Source organism: Vulpes lagopus, chromosome 15 (genome assembly GCF_018345385.1).
Source record: "Vulpes lagopus strain Blue_001 chromosome 15, ASM1834538v1, whole genome shotgun sequence".
NCBI lineage: Eukaryota > Metazoa > Chordata > Mammalia > Carnivora > Canidae > Vulpes > Vulpes lagopus.
In genome coordinates this window covers 18,696,529-18,716,263 of record NC_054838.1, presented here as the reverse complement: position 1 = coordinate 18,716,263, position 19,735 = coordinate 18,696,529, and the positions used below count along the sequence as shown (strand labels likewise).

At 50.3% G+C, this 19,735-nt stretch overlaps 1 protein-coding gene across 7 annotated transcripts in view; it reads left to right on the top strand.

Moving 5' to 3' along the window:
* PPFIBP2 (PPFIA binding protein 2) overlaps positions 1-19,735 on the top strand; it is a 147,103-nt gene that overhangs the window by 8,618 nt on the left and 118,750 nt on the right. Inside the window, exon 1 of one of the 7 annotated variants that reach the window (XM_041730025.1) lies at positions 10,005-10,292. The exons of 5 other annotated variants lie outside the window; for them this stretch is intronic. The gene's annotated coding sequence lies outside the window, so the exon portion shown is untranslated. Of the gene's footprint in view, positions 1-10,004; positions 10,293-13,580; positions 13,726-19,735 lie in introns of those variants that run through there. One more of the 7 variants, XM_041730026.1, reaches the window with a different exon arrangement.

Below are 19,735 nucleotides of genomic sequence, written 5' to 3'. Positions count from 1 at the left end.
GATTCAGTGAGATGATTGACATAAGGTGTTGATTACGGTACTTGGCACATCCTAAGTAATCAACAAAGGGGATTGTTATCATTTCATCCTCTTTTCAGGAAGCCTGGAAGAAAAGATATTTCGTTAAGATGAGTATTTATATCATTTAGAGGGCTTAGTCTGAAATTTCAGGGAGAAGTAGAATTCTCTGGGCCTCTGAGTGTGACACGAAAGGACATCATGGTGAAGGTGAGCAGGAAGTCCAAGAGGCAGAAGTGCATGGCAGGTGGGATACAGCCTGGTTTCAGACAACTGGTCACCAGCATACAGGACAAAGGCAGCAGAGAGATTTGGGAACACAAACCAGCTTGATGAGATGTGGCAGGGGAAGTGCAAAGTCCTGTCCCATAGGCTCCAAAAATCCATGGTGTGAGTTTCCTACCTGACCATGTGGAAAAACCCATATAAGCTGCCTTAGCCTGGTTCCATTAGTAGAAGTCCTGGCTTTAGACCTTGCTAGAAGATCATCCCACTTTTTTCTGCCCTGGCCAAGATTAGGCACACCACACTCTGGGAGCAGGTGGAGGAGGGATTCTTGATGCTGCAAAGCTGGAGTCTGTCCCTGGCAAGCACATTAGGTCTTTTGAAAGGACCTAATGACTGACAGGAAGACACTTGGGGCTGTTGATTGTGATTTTTCAGGTCAGAGAGGGAGCCATCTTGCTCTGTGCTGCTTGGAGGGCAGAGCTGGGGATCCTTGGTGGTGACCGGAGAGGGAATTAAAGAGGAGGCAGATTTCAGTTGGATGTAAGAAATTCTGTGATGTAAGAAATTCTGCATAATTCAAGCTTACCTCGGGGGCGAGGCAGCAGCATTAGAGCATGTGTTACAGTCTACCTGCAGAGGGTGTTGTCCAAGCACTATTGACAGGGAGAAGTTTGCGAAATTGTAGGGGAGGCAGGATTTGCTGAGAGATCTGACTTAAAGTACGGCAGGGTCATGGGGACAGTTGGCTTCTGAGCAGAGATGACTTGTGGCAAACATAGGATGGAATGAAGGTGGGAGGCCAGGGAAGAGTGGTCGCAAAGCTGTGCAGGAGCTTCTGTGTCCCAAGTCACAAGCTCAGGTCCTGCTCAGTCACAGGGGTAGGGAGAGAGGAAAGGCTCTGAGGAAATGACTTTGTGGCCTGAAACGCTGAGGCCTATGATCCTCAAGAAGTGATATTCTCAGCTGATGCCTACCTTCGCTCAGCCACCTAACTGGTGCTTGAAGGCTCTTATAGACCCATGGCCACCCCTTGAAGATTTCCAGACACAGCATATACTGGTATCTGAAGAACCAGGGCCACGTGGTCTGAGATGCTGGGATCACAGCGTCCAAGAGGAGATGGCGGATATAGGACAGAGCCATCTGGGAAGGTGTTGAGTACAACACTGGGATGTCTGACTCTGTAGCCTGGGCCACAGAGCAAGCTTCTAGCCCCAAGAGGAGCCAGGGAAGGGTTGTGGGCAGTGGGGGCCTTATTCAAGTGGGCTGAGGTTTTGGGTGGGGTGTGTGGGTGGAGGATGGAGAGGGCTGTGGTTAAGCAGCGTGGATGTCTGAGGGGCACGCTATCCTGGCCAGAGTGGCAGGGAGGGAGGCTACAGAAGCCCTAAAGTCAGAACTGGCCCACTGGATCTAGGGCAACTCCCCATTAGGAACCGAGGTAGATCATAATTCTAAGTACTCTGGAGCCAATAGATGTGTGACCTCATTTATTATTTGTCATTGAATGCTTTTTGACTATCCTCTGTGCTGAGGACAGTGATGGTGGGGACATGAGATGAGTAAGACACATCCCCTGCTTGGATCAAACTTAAGGAGTGTACCCCTTCCTCAAAATAGGTGATAATAACCACAGAGGGGACACAGCAAACATTTAGAGAAAGAAGAGGTTGAGGCACCTGGCTTGCTGAGGAGGTGGCGTTTGAAATGTGTCTGGAAGGAAACGCAGAGACCAGACACCCCCTTTTCTCTGCATCCAGGGCATTTCTAGCAGAGGGAACAGCAGTGTATAAAGAAAGGCATAGGGACAGTAAATTAAAGGGCATACGTGGACAACAGCCAGTGGTTTGGTTTGGCTAGAACTGAGGAGTGGGGTTATATAGGGAACCGGGGATTGGAAATCATCATTTATTAAGTCCCCACCAAGAAGGAAAATGACTCGGGAAAAGTGACTTTCCAAGGTTCCCCAGCTGGCAAGAGGCTGAAATAAGACTTAGGCCCAGTTTACCTGATGCTCAAGCCCATGTTTTTTCCTTTCTATCTTGCCACCACGTTGAAAGGTCAGATTATTCAGAGTCTTAAGCTGACCACGAAGATTAAGTCGTCTTCACGCTGAAGCCGGAATATGGTCAGGCTGCACGTGTCAGATGACGGTAGCCTGTGAGAAGCACTTGGTGGACATGGCCATATTGTGAAGGACGTACAGCCAGCCCCACTACCTATATACATACACACAGAGACGTCTTTGGAAGTAAGTCCCTAAAATAGTAGGAAGCTGCAGAGTCGTTCACGGTGTCATAGAAACTCTTACTTCCTGAGCACTATAAGCAATTGCTGATTTCTTGGCTGAATTCCACCCACTTCAATAAAGTATATCAGAAGGGGGCCAGATAACCTGGAATCTTCTCTAATTCATACGGAAAGCTTCTTGGCTTTAGCTGCTTTGTCATTAGTAACAAGCTGCTTACAACCCACCTCATCTGTGGGGGTACTCCAGAGTGTCAGCAATAAAGGGATATTAAGCGAGATGGTGCTCTGCGGTGGGTTGGAAGGGTGGGGTGAGGGATGAGAGTCAGAGAAGCCTCCGCAGTAACCCAGGTGAGGGTGTAGGGGTGGAAGGAGGGGCCAGTACGGCTCAGTAAGGCGGCTGGGAGCCTGGCCATGCAGGAGTGTGGAGTGGGCGCTGGGAGCCTGGATGAAAGGAGAGCATTGTTTCCACCAGCATGTTCAGGCTCTGAGCAGGTGGAGGCTGGTAGGAGGGGGGTGCCTGCTGAAGTTGGGGTTCTTCTCTAGTATGCTGTAGAGCCAGCCAGTCCTTATTGCTGATCAGGCCTGCTTAGGGCCCCATCCCCTCTGTTCAGCTCGGCTGCTGCACCAGAGCTCAGAACCCAGACCTGGCCCTGGCAGTCGCGCCCTGCTTCCTTGGGGGAGACCTGGGCTCCTCCTGGCCGCCCTGTGGGAGGCTGAGGATGTGTCCCCTCAGCCCAGAGACAAAACCTGAGAAGACCACCTTAGGGAGGCAGGGGTGCAGATAGGGTTATAACTGGGCTGCAGTGACTTGGGATCTCATTTTAACTGGGGATGTTGGTTGGGACAAAGCTCTGTCTCCATGTCCTGCCTACTAACCAGGAGTGCTTTGAAAATTGTTAAGGGGCTGCTCCGCGGTCACAAATCCAGTCCTCAAATGTCATGATTATTTGTATTTGAAAGAGAATTTTAAATAAATCTAGTGACAGTTGAATGAAGGATGGTGGTCATGAGAACGTTTCTACAGGTTCCATGAGACAGACTTCTTATTGCATTGCAGTGACACATCGCACATGGAAACCTCTCCCAAGTAACTCAGGGAGCAGACACCTGCTTGGCAGACACCTAGGCATTCTCTAAGAGTGTCATATCCACTGGGAGCAACTGCGGAGCCTCTCTGGGTCACCAGTCCAACGCGACTGACCGTCTTCTATCAGGGTCACCTCTGAGTTAAAGGGGCTCTCCCACTGCTGGTGCCCAGGGCCAGGGACCTCCTGCTCCACAAGCATGGTCAGGACTTGGCCTTTCCTGTCGCCAAGCCCTGGAGCCCAGCTTCAGCTTTAGCCTCCGTGTTTGGCATCTCCCAAACCCGTCTCCCAGCTGTGACTCCTCTGCCAGGGGCCTGCGCCCAAGTGGCCCACAAACAACATAGGCCCTGAGTGGCATGCCTGGGAGCCGCTGGCGGGATGGCCGAGGAAGGTGCCATGGGGCTGTAAGAATAAGCACAAGATCAGTAGGGCACTTGTGCTCTGGAAGACCTGCTGGCCTGGACTGGCCTGTCAGCTACCGCTCCAGAAACACAGAAGGCTCCGAGTGTGTACCCTGTGCGTGGGCCCCAGGGTCTGCCGCCTTGGGGGCTGGTTCTGAGGGATTTGGGAACTTCTCAAAAGGAGTCAATATCATATAAATAAATAAATAGATAGGTAAATAAATAAAATATAAATATATAAAATATACATAAATAAAATATATAAATATTCATAAATATATAATATATAATATATAAATAATTTATATTTTTATATAAATATATAAAAGTATATATAAAAAATATATATATATATATATATATATATATATATATATTTTTTTTTTTTTTCCCCTCCCTAACCCCAGCAGTTGGAGCCTGGTAAGGGGTTTTGGCTTAATCTGTCTTCTGGAATAGTGCAGTGAGGGACGCGTTCTCCGAGGTGGGAGAGGCAGAGTGTTGGATATTCCCTGGGCTGGCCCTGAGCCGGCTGGTTTACCCTGTCCTCTCTCCTAACCCTCTGGCCAGCCCCGCCGTGTGAGGCAGGCATTATTATCTTCGTTACACAGTAACCCGAGAGGTTAATATATGTTACCCCAGGTCAAAAACCAACCCAGCTGTCCAGTAGCAGAGCCAGGATTTAAACCCAAGCGGGTTTGACTGCAAGGCTTGGACTCTGCTGCCTCCGCTCCTCTCCTTCGGGGATAAGGAATGGGGCGCCGGAGCTCAGGGTTTGAACGGGCTGGGATGGAGGGGGGGCTCCCGTTGGGGCTGCCTTCCCCTGCCGCGGCCCCTTCTACACCTTTCACTATGAGTCTGAGGAATTGCTCGGGTGTCTCCCATGGGAAACCAGCTCCACTTTGAGGACAAGAGAAAGAGAGAGAGAGAAGCGCCCCTAGGAGCTACTGTAGATGCCCCCACTCCCCGGGGATCCAACTGACAGACTTCTGGGAGCAAGACCTCTTGGGCGCCTGGAGAGGGGAGACCTACTGCTATATAATTCTCTAGCTGGCTTGTCTTTGGTCTGTAGGCAAATGTGTGCAAACAGGGGATTCCTAGATCACTTTTCTTGGGAAATCCCTGAATCATTCTGGCCTAAGTGCTGTCAGGAGAGAGAAGCAATCCTAGTGGCAAGTGTCTTGGGATGGGTGAGCTGAGATTAGGGGCCAGGGCCTGCCTCTCCTTCCCCCCCCCCCCCCCATTACATACTAGAGTTGTTGAATTGGGTCGAAGAGAAGATGTTTGGGCTCAGGGTGCTTGGCTCCTTGAATGCAGCTTGACAGCTGGTCAGGCTGTGGAGTCAAGGGGGGTTTCCTTCTTGTAGCATACCAGTCTGGCCTAGCTAAATGGCCTTGCTCCCTGGGCATGACCCGACTCAGAGCTGACTGACAGAGATAAATAAAGGACAATTAGGAACTGTCCTTACCTCCATGTTGCTTAAGGTCTGAAGATGCAAGGTAAAGTGTTCCTCAGACAAAGGGAAGGGGGATACTGCTGGATGGGAACAGAGCCCCACATCTCTGGAGAGGAGGCTGCCCTGTTCCAGCAGATTATTGCATCTGGGATCAGACTAGGGCATGTCCTACCCGACTAGGCACCACAGGCTGGCTGGGTGAAACTACAGCAAGTTATTTTCTCACAGTTCTGGAGGCTCAAAGTCTAAGACCAAGGTATCAGCAGGGTTGGTTTCTTCTGAGGCTTATAAATGGTCACTTCCCTGTGTCCTCACATGGTCTCTGTACCCATGTGTGTCTTTCTAAGGATACCAGTCATATTTGATTAGGACCCATTCTAGTGACTTCATTTTAACTTCATTATCTCTTTAAAGAACTTTCTTCTAAACACAGTCACGTTCTAAGGTACTGGATGTTAGATATGAATTTGGGGAGGGGGATACAATTTGGCCTATAATAGGATATTTCCCAAATCCTCAGTGAACAAGCTTTCATGTCCTGATGAAAGATAGAGAGGCACTTGTTGCTGGTCCTGCCAAGAGACCAGGAGAAGAGGTAGATGCCCCCCAGATGGTGGAGGAAGCTTGACTGGCCTCATCCAGAGGTTCAGTCCCAAAAAGTCCAGGCCAAACAGTTTCCATGTCATCTGGGCTCTCTAGCAGCAGTGAGTTCTGTGTGCTGTCTTCATCTGGCTTCCATATGGCCTCAGCCCTCCAGTGAAGACAGAGCTGCTAATACCCTGCTAATACCCTCCAGCCCAGGCCTGCCAAGGAAGCCCCCTTCTTCTCTGACTGAGGCAGGAGCCAGGCTCTTGTTGCCAGTGCACACAGCCTGACTTTAGGGAAATTCCTTGGTCTCCTACTGGCCTGAACTTTTGTTGTTGTTTAACGCAAAAGGAAAGCTATTGCACTGATTCGAAATTAAACTGTTTGACAAGTGTTGAAATGAAGGCTCAAGACACAGGATAAATTTTGATTAATCCAATTAGTATTTATCCAGAGACCGCCAAATTCTGGGGTCTGGGTTCCTCCCCAGGCAACTTGGGAGGCTCACAGGAGGTAGCTGGCTACAGGCTCAAGTTATGTAGGAGGCCCCTGAACATTCGAGATGATAGAGGAAACTCGCCAATTCAGATGTGGGTTTTTTTCTTGTTGCTTAGCATTCTGAAATAATAGAATAAGGAGAAATGCCTGGTTTTATAATCTGTTAGGGGAAGTTACACCCTCTTCTCTCGTTGTTCCTAAGGAAATATACTTGCATTCATCTGTTGTCTCTTGCTCCCGCCAGGGCCAACCATGGCCGGTCCTCCTCCGCCTCTGATTATCAGGCCACAAAGACAGGGGTCTCGTGTATGGAGAGGGTGAGAGGAGAGAGGCTGCCGTGGACAGCTCCCCACCCTTATTCAGAAAGTTGGCCAAGGTCTTTCTCTCTTTCTGTCATGTGCTCTTTCCCCTCTGCTCTCCGCTCAGTGCACACACTGAACATCTTGCGTCAGTCAGCATTTACTGAGAGGCCACCTATGTCAGGTTCCTTGCTGGGTTCTGAGGACTAATAAGGTAAATAGCACACGCTCCTTGTTCTCAAGCATATTAATTTAGAAGGAGGGACGGACATAGCAAGGAACCCTATAACCGGCGCTGTAAGTGGGATGATAAAGGTGAGTCCCAAGTATGCCAGAAGCAGGGTGGCACACCCAGCACCTTCAGGTCCTGTGGGTATTGGTGTCAGGAAAGGCTTCCTTGGGTTGGTGCATTTGGAGAAGGTCTTAGAATATGCAGGATGTGAAAATGTAGCTGGAGAAAAGCATCCCAAACAGAGGAGAGACGGAACACAGGGAAATCCTGCTGTTTGTAGGGAGTAGGAGGTGGCTCAGTGGAGACTGAACTGAGAGTGTGGTGAGGAGTGTGGCTGTGAAGGTGAATCTTATCGGAGGAGCCATGGAATACAGCTTTGTTCCTGAGACAGTGGGGAGCCATCAAATGCTTGGGAGCAGAGGAGTAATGCCGTGGGCTTTATGAAACATACCCTGTGTACTCTGGGAGAGATGGACTGAAGAAGAGTCATCTCGAAGTGGGAGGCCTAGATTAGAGGAGGCAGCTTGGCAGCTGGAGGGAGAGATGGGGAGGAGCTGAACGAGGGTGGGCTGGGCGTTAGGACAGGTGTCAGGACCTTCCGAGAGGCTGAACGGCACTGTGGAAAGAGTACCATCAGAATTGAGGTTCGAACCTCAGGTTCTGTTCTCCAGCCAGGTCAGGTGACATCCCATGCCCCTCTCTGGAAAAGCTCAGATCCACAAGTGCTAGGTTCAAAAAAACAAGCAACGAAAAAAAGAAAAAAAAAAAAACCCTTTGTTATTAAAAAAAAAAAATTCAAACATACACAAAAAAATGGAAAGAACCGTGTAATGAATCAACTCATCAGCCAGCTTCAACAATGAGCCCTTGCTGGTTGTATCTCTAGGGGATAATTTTTTTAAAAAGATTTGCTTATGCATTTGAGAGAAAGAGAGAGAGACCGAGAGAAAGACTCTCACGCAGACTCTGTGCTGAGTATGGAGCCTGACATGGGGCTCAGTCTCACACCCCTGAGATCACGATCTGAGCCAAAACCAAGAGTCAGACATTTAACCATCTGCGCCACCCAGACGCCCCTCTAAGGGATAATTTTTGCAATGAGGCTTTTTGAAAGTATTCGAGTTGAGGCTACATTGGAATCACTTCTCTGAGTCTATCATCAGGTTGATGCACTGAAATAACTTGATGGCCATTTGTTTCTCCTTGGGTGTATAATGGTGTGCCCATGTGTGTGTGTTCTCTGCTGTGAGAGGGGCAGTGAGGGCAGCTTTCTTTGTGTTCTGGAGCTGAGGAAGCAGCACACTGCCAGCAGGTCCTGTCGGTGGGTAAGGCTCTCTCTGCCAGGGGGCAGGTGAGATGTGGACATGGGAGAGAACGGAGGTATGGACGGCCTTGGAAGGGCAGTTTTGCTGGGTTGGACACCCTCGTTAGTCACTCACTGAAGGATTCCTGTGGCCCGAGAGCCTGATTTGTGCTGACCAAACTGACAAGGCCAATCTATAAACCAGAAGCCAGTGCACTAATTTACTTCGGTGGGCAATAGTCGGTGGCCACAGCACAAATAACCTGTCTTCCCAGATGGCCCTCCTGGCATTTCCCAAAGGTGGATTACAGGGCTCTTGGCAGGTTGCTGGGCAGCCAGGTTCCTGGAGAGAGGGCATTGGGTGGATAGTAGGGATGTCCCCAAGCTGCTGATGGGGCCTCCTTGCTAGTGACAAGTACCCATAACCCCAGAGATGGTGTACCGGTCACCAGTGTGCTGTACAGATCAATGCTGACCAGTCCTTCTACAGGCGCTACCACTTTACCCCTTCACCCTCACCATAATGGACATTTGTTAATTGCTGGCACTACTTAAATGCCCTCTGCGTTTGGCACTAATTGAAAAATAAGACCAGGAGCCAGACAGCTGGAGACTAGGATCCCCCCCTCTGGGGCTAATAAGGATGTGGCCAGGAGGGTTCCCAGGGCAGCCCTCTCCTCAATTAGCATATCTGCCTGGGTCAGAGACCTAGATGACTACCTCCTGCTGGGGACAGGCCACTCCCCTGTGGCAAGGCCTCTGGAGAAAAGGGAAGAGTGGGGTTGAGCCACACGTGCTAGGTTCCTTCCCCCATTCCCTCCATCAGATATACAGCTGCTCCCCAGGAGGTGAAGGCTAAGAAAGAGAATGTCAGCCCCTATTGGATGTCCCAATGGCAACATGAGACAACCCAAATGGGGGTGTAAGCATGGGTTGTATGTCTGCAGCGATGCTCTTGGATGGTTAGGGGTAGGGATGCTGTCTTGGAGAGAGAAGAATCTCCTTGAAGAATTAATTTTGATGGACAGAGACTGGAGAGAAGGGACCTTTAGCTTGAGGGACAGCTTGAAAAAGGCACAGCAAAATGAGAATGCTCTCTAATGGCTGGAGTACCAAGAAGTAAGAAGAATGAGGTTTGGAAGTGGCCAGGCCCAGGGAGGAAGGGCTGTGGAGTTAAGAACATGACCTTGGAAGACTGCCTGGGTTCAGCCCCATCTCCACTGCTTCCAGGACATGTGATTTGACCTCTGCAAGCTTCAGTTGGATAACCACAGTTCTGAATATTGAGGTATGAGACACCTGTAAATGCTTAGCTCAGTGCAGAACAAGTGTTTTAAAAATGGAAGCCGTTATTATTGCCATCATGTGGCCAGGATGATTTGGGGTCAGCCAACAGATGCCTTAGATGCCAGCCGCATCAGTCTGGATTGCTGTGGGAGAGGCCAGGCATGGTGAGAGGAGGCCCTCCAAGGCAAAGATTCTGATACCTGAATCCCAGGCTGGGTGGCTGGGGGGAGGGGCGGGTGGGGACACACCTCCCTGCCTGGAGCAATCTGCAGGCGCCTCTCTGCTGTGGGAAGGCAAGGGGGGCCCCAGGGGAAGGTAGGGCGTGCAGGTCAAGCAGGCCAGTTGCTGCCCAGAGAGAGCAGGACCGTGCTGAGAGCTTCTGATCATGCTGACTCTCGGGGGCTGCACGATGAGCATTTGGAAATACTTCGGTCTGGAGCTCACAGCAGTAGCCTAGTGTTATGAGTGGTGAGCATGGGGATGAAATATGGATTGTCCGGAGAGGGACTGCAAAAGGGACAGGAAGAGAGCTGAGCAGAGAATCTGCCCTGGAGCAGGGGCTGGGGGCACTGAGTGGAAGCTGAGACATAGGACATTTAGTGAAGGAGGAAGATCCAGAAGAACCAGAGAGCGCTGTGTCCCAAATGCCCCAGGAGGTGCGAATTGGAGGGGTTTTGGTGTGGGGGAGATGCCAAGGAAGCAATCCCAGCCGACAGTGACTGCTCGCTGCTCTAGATGCTGTGCTCGTAGGAACGCATGGAACCTTCACAGCCACCTCTGAGACAGGGGCCTCGGTTATTCCCATCTGGCAGAGGGTTAAGCAGAGGCCAAGGGAATCCCTGGCCCAGGACCATTCCACACAGGGTCTGACCCACGGTCCAGCTCTACGGCTCCGCATGCACTTTATGCCCACCCTCCACTGCCTCTCACAGGGGTAAGAGTGGACATAGCTTGGGGGCAGGGGGGCAGCAGCAGGGCACAGAAATGGGGTCTCCTGGCAGCAGGTACCAGGGAGAACAGGAGATGAGCCCTTTGGCAGCAAAGCCAAGGAGAAACGTGAGCTGGTAGCCGAAGGCAGTGTTTTAGGAGAGCAGAGGCCATAATATTTGCGTGGGTCAGGAGGAAGGAGTCCCCAGGAGAGGGGAGAGAGGCCAGACTCAGCTTAGGGAACCACGGAGAGGCTGGGCCTGGTGGGGCTAGATTACCGGAAGTCTGAGGAGGAGAGAAGGGGAAGTCTGAGGAGGAGAGGAGGGGAAGTGAGCATTCTGTTTCTCACCAATGACAGATGTGGTAGTGCACTGAGGGGGAGTCTGGTAGGAAGGGCACACCAGATTAAAGATCTGGGTGCACGAGGGCCTTGCAGAGCTGAGCCACCTGACCTTGTCTCCCCGGGCAGGGGTACTTGGGGTGAGTCGCGACCCAGAGGCAGTGTGAGCTGGGGAGGAGGCTGGAGGGAGGTGGGCAGGTATCAGGTGCTGACATGCGGCCAGGCCGACAGGACCTACTGTAGAGGGGCCCCATCCCTGCCCTCCAGAAGGAAGGGGTGCTGAAAGGGGCAACAGAGTCAGAGGAGGATGTGGGAAGGCTCCTGAGGTGGGCAGTGGAGGGAAGAGGCTGCCGTGGCCTGGTTCTTCTCAGGGAGAAGGTCCTTACTTCCTGCTGCATTGTTGCTGGAAAATGATGGGTGGCTGCCAGGCAGTGACTCCTGCTGCCTGATGGGTAAAGGCCAAGTTCTGGGGGTGAGGTGAGAGACCCCTCGTAAGCTGGCCCTAGCCTCAGTTGCTCTCACTCTTTCCCAGTTCTCTGATCACTCCGAGCTGCACGCATGCATGAGCGTGCACGCACACACACGCACACACACCTGCCCCCCACCCAGCATACCTTGGGATATGTACACGCCTCACTCCTTTTGTAGTGCATCTGTGTTTCTGCACGCTGCCCTCTCTGAAGCTTTCTGGGATGGCCCACCCTGCACTCGTTGCTCCTTCCTCCCGCCGCCTTGCTCTGGGCATGCTCAGCTTCCCTCTCCCTGGAGTGGGCTTGATGCTCTGTTGTTGCATGCACATATCTTTCTGGAATCACCAGGGCTTCTATGATGCCAGCTCCCCTTTGACTGCTCATCCCCTTGAAAGAGTAGGTGGTAAACTGAGCCTTATTATCCATAAAATGATCATCAAATGGTCAAGTTTTGAGGCTCAGCTTTGCAAGTAACTTCCATGTGATGTCTTACATGTTACTTGCCTGTTGAGCTAGTGACGTTGGAAAATTGACATTAGCAACTGAGCTGCCATCTGAACTTGATTTTGGAGATAATGGGAATTCCAGGGAAATGATGTTTTTTTCTTCTCACAAAGGAATATCATGATGACTTTAAAATTAGACCTTAATTTATGGATTTCTGAAGTCGAAGTTGGTCAAAGCCAAAGTTTGTTGGCTCTGCCTTATGGATCCCAGGTTGAGGCCCAGTCCTACAAGTAACCTTCCCACGGATGAGACATGAAGAGTTTTGGCCCTTGGTGGATTAACATTCAATAATTTCCTCTCGGTGTCTACTACAGGGTTTTACCAGTAATGCGGAGCAAATAGTATTTGTTAAATAGATAAACAAATCTAAAAATATATATGTTGATTTTTATAGGTCATGCATTTTTATAATTTTTTCTGTCCTGTGTTGTCTTTTTTTGAGTAAAATATGCTCTTACTGTAACTGAGTTGAGGGAACTCAGGGCATCCAGTGTCCCTGTGAAGATATTTTATGAAGGGCAGAAGTTAGTGGTGTCTTGGCCCCAGGTGCTCTGAGCCCTGTTTGTTTGGACATGGAGACCAGCTTCCTATCTCCCAGCCTTCACTGCTCTGAGCAAATCTGCAGGGGAAGGCAATGTGGTGGGGAGAGCTGGCAGGGACTTTGGTGACAGACAGACTGGATGCCACGGAGGGACTCTGAGCAACCATGTGACCTCAGCCAGTGTCTTCACATCTCTGTGTCTCGGTTGCCTCTTTTGTAAAATGGGGCTGGTAATTATAATCCATCCATCGCAGGATGGCCGGGAAGATTAAATGAGGCAGTGAGGACAGAGTATTTTCACCGCTGCTTCTGTAGGACCTGGAAACCCTCTGTGAACTCCTGGAGCAGGCGGCTTTTACAGACAGGTGGAAACTACAGGCACAAGGTAGTGTGCCATCACTTGCTGCCTCGTGGATGGCGGGGGGGTGGGGGCAGGGGCAGGCAGCGAGATCTTCAGGCCCGTAAGGTGTTGTGGCTGAGGCCTGGTCCTTCACATCCTAGCCTGGAAGGGGACACTTATTTATGTCTACTCCTCAGACCTGCTGTTTTCTGAGACTCTCACAAGGAAGGGAAAGAACCTTCCATATCAAGTTCTCTAGGTAGCTACAGTGAGCCCCCACTGCAGCGAAGACACAGATGTACTTGTTGTAAGCACAGTGTTAAGAGGGGGCATGGTGATGCTCTGTCCCCTGGACACTGTCTGGCTCCCCAGCTCCCTCCTTCCTCCTCCCAGAGGCACAGATTCTGGCCTGCCTGTCCCCCTTCCCCCTCCCCCCCAATCCCTCTCCTTGCTGGAGTACCTGTGTTGCTTGCCTTCTGAGATCTGTCCAGACCTTTTCTTGGCAGACCTGGGTTGAGGCCTGTGGCCCTGGTCACTGAGATTCTGTGGCCTCTTCACCACAGTAAGCCCTTGAATCAGGAAGAAGGTCCAGCTTGGAGACAGAATGTCAAGAGCAGAAATGGGGGGTGAGAACAGTCAGAGGAAGGTGAAGCAAGCGTCTAAAAATATTAAGCAAAGACCTGGATGGAAACCCAACATCGGCTCTTCAGTGTTCTGGAGCCTAGAAGGTCAGATGTGCTGTTTGGGTGTGAGCCAGGACAACCTCACGCTCTCTCACACTCGTTTCCTGGCCAGACCTCGTGCTCCTCCTTGTGGGCTGGGCTCATGGTGTCTCACACTCATGTCTTTGAGGGTGGTGTTTCTCTTAAGAAGCTTGCCATTCCGAGCAGGAGGATGTTGGCCCTGCTCCTGAGCCTGGGGGACGGCTGAGCTGGGAAGAAGGCTGGTCTCACGGTGCCTAGAGGTGAGGTGTCTGCGCCTGATGGCTATTCCTTACCATTCTTCTGAGGAGGGTGCTGAGCTGGGTGACCAAGTCTCCGGCTATTATTGCACGTTGGTAGAAGAGCTGTTTGGGGCCATGGAGCCTTCTCTGAAGGACTTGAGCTCTTTGGGGAAGAGCTTAAGTGGAAGCATCTGGGTTGGGATGTGCCAAAGGAGCCTGGTGGAGGAGCGGTGACATGTGATAAGAATTGGGCTGGGTTTTCAATGGAAGGGCCAGAAAGAGAAAGGGCTCCTTCCAGCGGGTTCTGTGGAGCTGGGCTCTAGCACAAATGTTCTTAGGGATCTTTTGGAACTCGCCCAACAGGGAGTGGCTGGGAATGCCCAGCACACACAGCTCACTAACTGGCACAGCGGGAGAAAAAGACGTTGAGCAAGAAATACTGCATTTGTCCCCTGCTGCCCCAGCACGGCTAGCCCGTGGCCCTCCTGGCAGATCTCAGCCCAACGCCCCCCCCAGCCTCAGTTTACCTGGTTGACCAAACAGAGCAGCCTGACCTGGGATGTTTAGGCAGTAATGAGAAGCCCATGTGTGAAAAACATTTTTAAAGCTGAAACCATCAAACACAGGTTGGTTATCAGGGGTGACTGGTACTAGTTCAGCGGCTTTTTCACCTTCAGAGGCTTTTTTTTCTTGCTCCTGTGCAGTTTTTCTGAGGCTGCTTAAGCTTCTGTTCATTAGAAGAGGAAATCTAGGCTCTACGTGTTCCCTTTTGGTCAGACTCAGATACTAAAGGCGATCAGCGATCTGATAGCAGCTCTCTCAGCATCCTGGCCGTCCTATTCTGCTCCGACTCCTGTCTGTCGTGACATCCCCCTCCTCTGTCCTGACAGAGAGTCAACGTCCGTGCTCTTGTCCTTCAGTCCTGCTACAAAGGCGGTGTCTGCGGGCCCCACCATTGTGCTGAGGCCACCTGGGCTGCTTTTCCTCTTCATAAGGCTCTTCCCTTAGGGGATAGAGACCTCCAGACCAGACAGGACCTCAGGCCTCAGGGCCTCCCAGGGCCCCTGCCACTCACAGGGGCTCTCAACTCCCAGTTTAGACCAGTTACCTCTTTATCCATTTTCTCCTTTTTGGGATGGGAACGTCTACCCTATACCTGTCCCATTGTATTTTGGAAGCGGATAACTTGTTTTAAGAACCACAGGTGGAGAGGAATTTTGCTCCCGGTCAGCTTCCAACTGACATTCCCTCAGGCAGATCTGTGGCTCTGTCTGTCCATTCAACACACACAAGCTGGCCTTCTCTGAGCCAGTTCCAGGCCCGAACTCTGGGCTTCTGAGACATTGCCCTGCCCACGAAGCGCTTACCACTTAGACAAAGTCACACACATAAGTGGTTAGTGCTCTAGAGAGTTCCAGGTGTTGTAAGGGAAGTCTGTCGTGGGCATGGAGAGGGGGACTGAGTCAGAGCAGTCACCTCCATGTGAGGGATGGGAGGGGAGCCCTAGAATCATGATGCCAGAATTGGGCCTTGAATGAGGAGTGGGAAATCAGCAGGTGGAATGGGGTCATGGACTAAAATGTTACATGTTGAAGGGGCCTTACAGCAAAAGCAGGGGGTGAAATGGTTAGTGCTCAGGAGGGGGCCAAGTATGGCTGAGAGAAGTATCACTGCTGCAGTTGTGACCTCCCGCCCAACTGTATACAGAGGACTTCTACATACGATATCTCACGGAGTCCCCCTAACCCCACAGTGTGTATATTTTCACCTGCACTTTATAAATAGGGAAAATGAAGCTCAGTGATCTTAAAGAACTTGTCCAAGGGACATAGCCCATGATGGGAAAAATGTGGTCCCAAATGCAGCCGGACTAGAGAGTGCGTGCTCCTGACTTCACTTTCTGGGGTAGGAGCTGGTGAGCAGTGTTGTACAAGTGCTGGGGTGGGTGTCTCAGTGAGGCTTGTGACACAGACCCCGTGCTCTGGCCAGCAGGGTGGAGCTTGAGGGGTGTGTGAGAGTCAGGCTGCAGGCAGGAAAGTAAGTCAGGAAGCTATGGTGGTCATTCAGGTGGAAGACGATGTGGCCTGAAGTGGGCCAGGAGAACAGGAGGGGACAGATGTGAGAGATGATGACGAGGGAGACTTGGCTGGATGTGGAGACCAACTGGTTGTGGATGAGAGGCGGGAAGGCCTGAGATGACTCCCAGGTCTGGCTTGGTTACTTGCAGTGGCATTACCATGGTGGTGGTGGGGGTGCATATTGCAGAAGACCATCTTTTGGGGCCTGCCAAGCATGAAGGCATGGAGAGGGAGATGGGTGTCAGGTGTGGGTGTGGGACGGTGCAGGCTTTACTTTCCCACAGACAATGAATAGTTTTATCAGTGAATCTGTGAACGTGTCCTCAGGACTCACGGAATGGGGGTGTCCTCAGGGGCCAAACACATGGAAGAGTTGCAGGAGAGATGGCTGAGCACTACTCCTTCCCTCCCTTTTCTGAAAAAATAAGAGAGATTAGGAGATCACATTTAGGTAGGCAGGATCAAGTTTGGTTTCCCGGAAGAACTGGCTTGAAGAGGAGATGGGGATCTAGGGAGGAAAGCTTCTGGCTTGGGCATAAGGCAGGAAAGCTGCTGGCGCAGTCAGCTAACAACTAGAATCTGTCCGCAGATGGTAAGACATTTTGGTGGGGATGGGCAGAGGTTTGCCCCGGGGCTATGATGGAAGTTGAAGTTTCAACCAAGTGGGCTGAGTGCATGTGGTAAAAGGCATGAATTCTAGGGCTTGATGGTGAGCCCCCGAGACTTTCTAAGCAGAAGAGTGCCAGGTTGGAGCTGTGTTGCCTTCTGTCATTGGCTCTTCAGCTTCGTTCAGTATCAGAATCCCCCGAGGAGCTAGGTAGGGCAGGATACACGGTCAGGCCCTGGAGGCAGGCAGCCAGTTAGGAGGCTCTTGCAGGAGTCTAGGGTGAGGTAATGCGGGGACAGGTAAGGCTGTGGGAGCAGATGAGATCACCTGCAGCGAGCACTGGGCGAGAAGACCATCTCTGGTCTGACTCAGCAGCACTTGGCTCCCCCGATTGCATCCTTCTCCATCCTGAACCCTCTATTTGGTCTAGGGCAGCACTTTCCCAATTCTCCTGGCTGTTCCTCCTCAGTCCCCTTTGTTTTGTTCTTCTCCCTGATGGCTGTGTTGAAGTGTTCCAGAGAGTTCTCTGAGGCTTCTTTCTTTCTTTCTTTCTTTCTTTCTTTCTTTCTTTCTTTCTTTCTTTCTTCTTTCTTTCTTTCTTTCTTTCTTTCTCTCTCTCTCTCTCTCTCTCTCTCTCTCTCTCTCTCTCTCTCTCTACTATGTGGACTGCTTCATGCAGTTATTTTAGATTATATCTCTCTGCAGATGGCTCCCAAATTCTCTCCAGCCAGACTTACCTCCAAACATCAGACTCATATTTCCAAATGCCTTACTCAGCATATCTTCCTAGGTGTCCCCTTAGGCATCTTATTATTATTATTTTTTAAGGATTTTATTTCTTAGAGAGAGAGAGAAAACACAAGCAGAGGGAGGGGCAGAGGTAGAAGGAGAAGCAGGCTCCTTGCTGAGCAGGGAGTCCACCATGGGCTCGGATCCCAGGACTCTGAGATCATGACCTGAGCGGAAGGCAGACTCTTAACCGACTGAGCCACCCAAGCACCCCCTCCCTCTTAGGCATCTTAAACCGAACATTTCCAAAACCAATCTCCTGATCCCCTCTCCCCCCCTAGTTGCTGCTCCTGAAGCCCTCCTCTCTGGGACTCAGGGCAAGTCATTCTGACGTCTTTCCCCCATGTCCACTCCATCAACATAGCCTGCTGGTTTTGCCTTCGACCTATATCAAGATTTGGAACATTTATCACCCATCAATTTGGTCCAAGCTACCTTCATCTCTCACCTGGATTTCCTGTGTTCACTCATGCACTGCATTCCCACCCACCCTCTCCATTTTCAGCCACAGTGTTCCTTTGTGAAAAGATATGTTAGAACCTCCTGTTCTCAAAACCCTCTTCTGGGTTTCCATCTCAGAGGCAATGTGGAAGAATGGTGTGCATCCTCGGCAAGCTGCCTAAATTTTTGCTCATCGGCAAAGTGGGAGAATTCCTGAGTGGTGTGTGGGGATTATGTGAGACAGTGTTGGATAAACTCCTAGCATGGAGCTAACAGACACCTGCCTGAGAGGGGAAAGGAACACACACAGAGTCTCTACTCTGTGCCAGGCACAGAGGTACATCTTACCTTTTAAAATCATTTTGATTATTTTTATTTTGATCACTACTACGTTTTTAAATCATTTTGATTATTTTTATTTTGATCACTACTACCTATCTACACAATTTAAACAAATACTTGTATATGATTTGTTAAAACAGCTGTTGTCTCCCCACCCTCCCCATTGCTCTTCCTCAGATGCAGACTTTTTACATTTTTGAGTATTTTTATCCATATTACTGAAATAATGCTTGTTCTCCTGCTTTATTATTTTTTTCATTATCTAGTGACTTCTGAGTCCACCCTCCAGGAGGTGTGGACTCCACTGCCTTTCCAGCCCTACTACCCCCACTGCTCACAAGCACTATCCATCCCCTACCAGGCTGCCTGCACACTTCTGGTTAGATTGCCACATGGTTTTTCACTGTATGGTCTGTGGTTACTTTTTACTTTTTGGTCTCCCTGCAGTTTCTTTTGTCACTCACTTGGTTTTCTATTTTCTTATCATTGAAGTCAACAAATTCCTCACCAATCATATAAATCTCTTTGGGTGTTCTGATGCCTGAGGTGTCCTGTGATTTTCGTGTTACCAGAGAAATCTCTCCCAGAGCTTTGGAAAGCTCTCCGCCATGGACCAGCCACCCTTTTACGGTTGCTGCAGAGCTGTTGCCCTTATGTCTCCTATCACTTCTCCATGTCCCTGTGGGTTTATGTCTTTCAAAATAAATTCTTCTACCTTCGTTGCAGTGGATAGCTAAATTAGATGTTCAGGTTCAATCTGCTGCATTTACCTGATGTCTATCTTGTTTACTTTCACTGGTAACAATGCGATATAGAGGAGACTGTTGAGTCTGAAAGGGGTTAAATAACTTGTCTAAAGACCCATGGCCATTATGCCACAGAGCGCATGTTTTAACTCAAGACTGTGGCTATGAAACCTATGCTCTTTCTTCTTTGTCCTCTGAAAACACAGGTGTTATTGGTTGATATGGGATTTGATTGCAAACATTGGCACTGCCATCAGTTTCCTTTGTATGTCTTCTGTCATCTTCATTTTTTTTAAGTCCTGAAAATGGCTTCTTGCTCTGTTATCCCAAAAAGACAGGTCTCATATATCCCTTTAAAAAGCTGTCTCCCAAACATAGGGATAGCAAGAGGTATTCCTTAACCATTTAGGAGCAGCTCTGGTTTCTGAGCAACCTGTAAATTATGGGGACAAGGCTTTGGTTGGTTATGATACAGTGACACTTCATTACCACCCGGTGGCCTTGTAGGGAAGGAAGAGGTGTACAAGGAGTCCAAGTTTGGTTGGTGGTGGTAGGTTCTTGCCTGAGAGTTCCTTTCCCAGGCCTTGCCTTCTACTTGGGGGCACTGTCCTCCCCCACCCCTCCACCTGGATGCAGCTGCCAAGGGAACAGGCCCTAGTGCTGGCTCAGCTGTGTCCATGGCACAGGAGGAGCAGGGGTACCAGGGACTCTGGTGCTCTTCCTGATTCCTTCCTTTGTCTGGGCCATTGGCAGCCTGCCCAAAACACTTGTAGCTCTAACCACTTTTACTGAGACAAGAGTATTTCATAGAATGGAATGGAAGTTTGCACTTCAATATGGGTAGAATAAATCAAGGTTACTTGCCCTGGACTTATCTCCATCAACAGTTCCTGCTAACGCAGTATCTAAATCACCAGTCGCCTAAGAGTACGTCAGATAATGAGCAGCTCATTGTGGCTCACTTTCTAAATTTCAGAACCCCTAATCCTGTGCCCTGATGAGCTTCCAGGTGCCAAACTGGCGTTTGT